Raw genomic sequence first — 4,188 nt, 5'->3', positions numbered from 1 at the left:
CCCCGTCGTAGTCCAACTATGACAATACAAAGTCAAGACCTCCGGGTTGAGACTTCCGCGTCGGAGGTGCGCGCACCGCCTACCCGAAAGATGGTGAATCAGGGATGTTCGATCAGCAATGGTCGGATGCCCCGTCGTAGTCCAACTATGACAATCAAAGTCAAGACCTCCGGGTTGAGACTTCCGCGTCCGGAGGTACGCGTACCGCCTACCCGAAAGATGGTGAATCAGGGGTGTTCGATCAGCAATGGTCGGATGCCCCGTCGTAGTCCAACTATGACAATACAAAGTCAAGACCTCCGGGTTGAGACTTTTCGCGAGTACAAGCATAAAGGAACACGGACCAAGCCGTACCGAGAGAATCGGTACTAGAGCCCTCGTGGTTCTACATTGAGAGAGCCCTCGTGGTTCTCATTAGGGGCTTTATGCAAGTCGTACTCAATACTGTGGTGTGAAGTATAAAGTATAGAGTCCTCCACTGGTCCACGCTGCTCCGGCGGTCCTGGGTAAGATAGTTCATTCTAGCTTGCCCTATGTGGAAGAGGACTCAATACCCTACCTGTTGAGCTTGAAACAAAGTCATCACTTGGGCATGCTCATATTGCCATACACAATTACATTATATTCGAATGAGCATGCAAGCGACCCTATATAGACCGAACCAAAACGATAGATACCGCCGTAGTTCACCCCCACCAAGTGATGACTTCAGTATGGCTAGTGTGTGAAGTATAAAGTATAGTCCTCCCCTGGTCCACACTGCTTCGGCGGTCCTGGGTAAGATAGTTAGTTCTAGCTTGCCCTATGTGGAAGAGGACACCATACTTAATACTGTGGTGTTATGAACAAAGTATAGTCCTCCACTGGTCCACGCTGCTCCGGCGGTCCTGGGTAAGATAGTTCATTCTAGCTTGCCCTATGTGGAAGAGGACTCAATACCCTACCTGTTGAGCTTGAAACAAAGTCATCACTTGGGCATGCTCTATAGCCAACCACATGACATTAACCTAAGAGAGCATGCAGCGTATTATCCCAATGCAAAGTAAACGATAGACTCGCCCTAGTTCAGTGCTTCAACCAAGTGATGACTTCAATATGGCTAGTGTGTGAAGTATAAAGTATAGTCCTCCCCTGGTCCACACTGCTTCGGCGGTCCTGGGTAAGATAGTTAATTCTAGCTTGCCCTATGTGGAAGAGGACACCATACTTAATACTGTGGTGTTATGAACAAAGTATAGTCCTCCACTGGTCCACGCTGCTCCGGCGGTCCTGGGTAAGATAGTTCATTCTAGCTTGCCCTATGTGGAAGAGGGCATACAAGACAAAGTATAGTTCTCCCCTGGTCCACGCTGCTCCGGCGGTCCTGGGTAAGATAGTTAATTCTAGCTTGCCCTATGTGGAAGAGAGCATACATGAACCAAGAACGAAGGTTATGATCGAGGAATGATTCGACAACTAACCGATGGTATGAAATGTGAAGAATTCAAGCAAGCACACAATCAAGTCATCACTTGGGCATGCTCGATAGCCAACCCTATGACATTAACCTAGTAGAGCATGCGAAACCCAATATATATACAAGTAATGTAAACGATGCCTCCCTAGTTCAGCGCTTCAACCAAGTGATGACTTCAGAATGGCTAAATCAAATCGGTTCAAAACATACCATCGGTACCCTATTGAAACACACAAGTCGATATCAAACCTCTTAATTGTGTAGTCCTCCACTGGTCCACGCCGCTGCGGCGGTCCTGGGTAAGATAGTTCATTCTAGCTTGCCCTATGTGGAAGAGGGCACATTACTCAATACTGTGGTGTTATGAACAAAGTATAGTCCTCCTCTGGTCCACGCTGCTTCGGCGGTCCTGGGTAAGATAGTTAATTCTAGCTTGCCCTATGTGGAAGAGGGCATACAAGACAAAGTATAGTTCTCCCCTGGTCCACGCTGCTTCGGCGGTCCTGGGTAAGATAGTTAATTCTAGCTTGCCCTATGTGGAAGAGAGCATACATGAACCAAGAACGAAGGTTATGATCGAGGAATGATTCGACAACTAACCGATGGTATGAAATGTGAAGAATTCAAGCAAGCACACAATCAAGTCATCACTTGGGCATGCTCGATAGCCAACCTCATGACATTAACCTAGTAGAGCATGCGAAAACCAATATATATGTAAACGATGCCTCCCTAGTTCAGCGCTTCAACCAAGTGATGACTTCAGAATGGCTAAATCAAATCGGTTCAAACCATACCATCGGTATCCTATTGAAACACACAAGTCGATATCAAACCTCATGATTGTGTAGTCCTCCACTGGTCCACGCCGCTTCGGCCGTCCTGGGTAAAATGGAACATTCCAGCTTGCCCTATGTGGAAGAGGGCACATTACTCAATACTGTGGTGTGAAGTATAAAGTTCAGTTCTCCCCTGGTCCACGCTGCTTCGGCGGTCCTGGGTAAGATAGTTAATTCTAGCTTGCCCTATGTGGAAGAGGACACTTCATACTTCGTCTCTAAGCGGCGGCTTGACTCCTCCCTACGGGGAACGGGTTTACGCGCACAGCGGCGGCTTACGCACTATGGCAGTCATGGATGCCTTACGTTTCTATGAAAAGTGTGTTCCTCCCCTGGTCCACGCTGCTTCGGCAGTCCTGGGTAAGATAGTTAGTTCTAGCTTGCCCTATGTGGAAGAGGACACGTAGACTTACTGTGGTGTGAAGTATAAAGTTCAGTTCTCCCCTGGTCCACGCCGCTTCGGCCGTCCTGGGTAAAATGGATTCATCCAGCTTGCCCTATGTGGAATGAGGACACTTTATGCTTCGTCTCTAAGCGGCGGCTTGCTCCTCCCTACGGGGAACGGGTATACGCGCACAGCGGCGGCTTACGCACTATGGCAGTCATGGATGCCTTACGTTTCTATGAAAAGTGTGTTCCTCCCCTGGTCCACGCTGCTTCGGCAGTCCTGGGTAAGATAGTTAGTTCTAGCTTGCCCTATGTGGAAGAGGACACGAAGACTTACTGTGGTGTGAAGCATAAAGTTCAGTTCTCCCCTGGTCCACGCCGCTTCGGCCGTCCTGGGTAAAATGGATTCATCCAGCTTGCCCTATGTGGAATGAGGACACTTTATGCTTCGTCTCTAAGCGGCGGCTTGCTCCTCCCTACGGGGAACGGGTATACGCGCACAGCGGCGGCTTACGTTATGGCAGTCATGGATGCCTTACGTTTCCATGAAAAGTGTGTTCCTCCCCTGGTCCACGCTGCTTCGGCAGTCCTGGGTAAGATAGTTAGTTCTAGCTTGCCCTATGTGGAAGAGGACACGTAGACTTACTGTGGTGTGAAGTATAAGGTTCAGTTCTCCCCTGGTCCACGCCGCTTCGGCCGTCCTGGGTAAAATGGATTAATCCAGCTTGCCCTATGTGGAATGAGGACACTTTATGCTTCGTCTCTAAGCGGCGGCTTGCTCCTCCCTACGGGGAACGGGTATACGCGCACAGCGGCGGCTTACGCAAGTTAGTCACCCTCGGCAGTGGATCACTCGGCTCATGGATCGATGAAGACCGCAGCTAACTGCGCGTCATAATGTGAACTGCAGGACACATGAACATTGATAAGTTGAACGCATATTGCACGTCGTGGGAACCTACCATGATGTACAGATGACTGAGCGCTTATATTTGAGAAATGTATCGCATACATTTAACTACGCCGTGACACCCGTCACGAGACGTGCACCATGATGTTAACTAGGGTCGCGACGACCCGCTAGCATTAAAGAACCCGTGGTTTACAATATACTGGCATTGGAATTCGAAGTATTTAGAGCGTCCGTGTTCCCGCGTGAGGCGGAAGTACGAGGAGAAGGCGTGCTTGTGGTGTCTGTGGTGGTGTTTACTGATGTCTAGCTTCAGCTTATTTATTTATTTAAATAGAAGCGAAGATGTCAAAGTAGCGTCGAAGCAGCAGCGGTAGCACAAATGATTCAAGTATGGAAGTTGACCAAAGGAACACAAACAAACTAGCGTATGGGCAATGGAAGGTATCAGTGAGTTAAACCACACGCGGGCTAACAGCCCGTTAACCGAGTCCAACGGTACATATTGGACATTGAAACAAAGTAGTCGCAAGCCAGATGTGACGATAACAACCGCAAGGTACATAAGCCTCAGTTCATGTGTGACAACCCCCTGA

At 48.9% G+C, this 4,188-nt stretch overlaps 2 non-coding genes across 2 annotated transcripts in view; both read left to right on the top strand.

Moving 5' to 3' along the window:
- The first annotated feature begins 3,515 nt into the window (after positions 1-3,515).
- On the top strand, positions 3,516-3,670 carry LOC131270049 (5.8S ribosomal RNA). Its single transcript, XR_009179192.1, has one exon. It is a non-coding gene; the product is annotated as a 5.8S ribosomal RNA (ribosomal RNA).
- A 487-nt stretch (positions 3,671-4,157) lies between these two features.
- Positions 4,158-4,188, top strand: part of LOC131270069 (large subunit ribosomal RNA) — a 4,091-nt gene continuing 4,060 nt past the window's right edge. Inside the window, exon 1 of the ribosomal RNA XR_009179211.1 lies at positions 4,158-4,188. This exon is cut by the window's right edge and continues 4,060 nt beyond it. This is a non-coding gene — a ribosomal RNA (large subunit ribosomal RNA).

The sequence above is a fragment of the Anopheles coustani genome, assembly GCF_943734705.1.
Source record: "Anopheles coustani chromosome X unlocalized genomic scaffold, idAnoCousDA_361_x.2 X_unloc_13, whole genome shotgun sequence".
NCBI classification, from domain to species: Eukaryota; Metazoa; Arthropoda; class Insecta; order Diptera; family Culicidae; genus Anopheles; species Anopheles coustani.
This window is presented reverse-complemented; position numbering and strand designations above follow the sequence as displayed.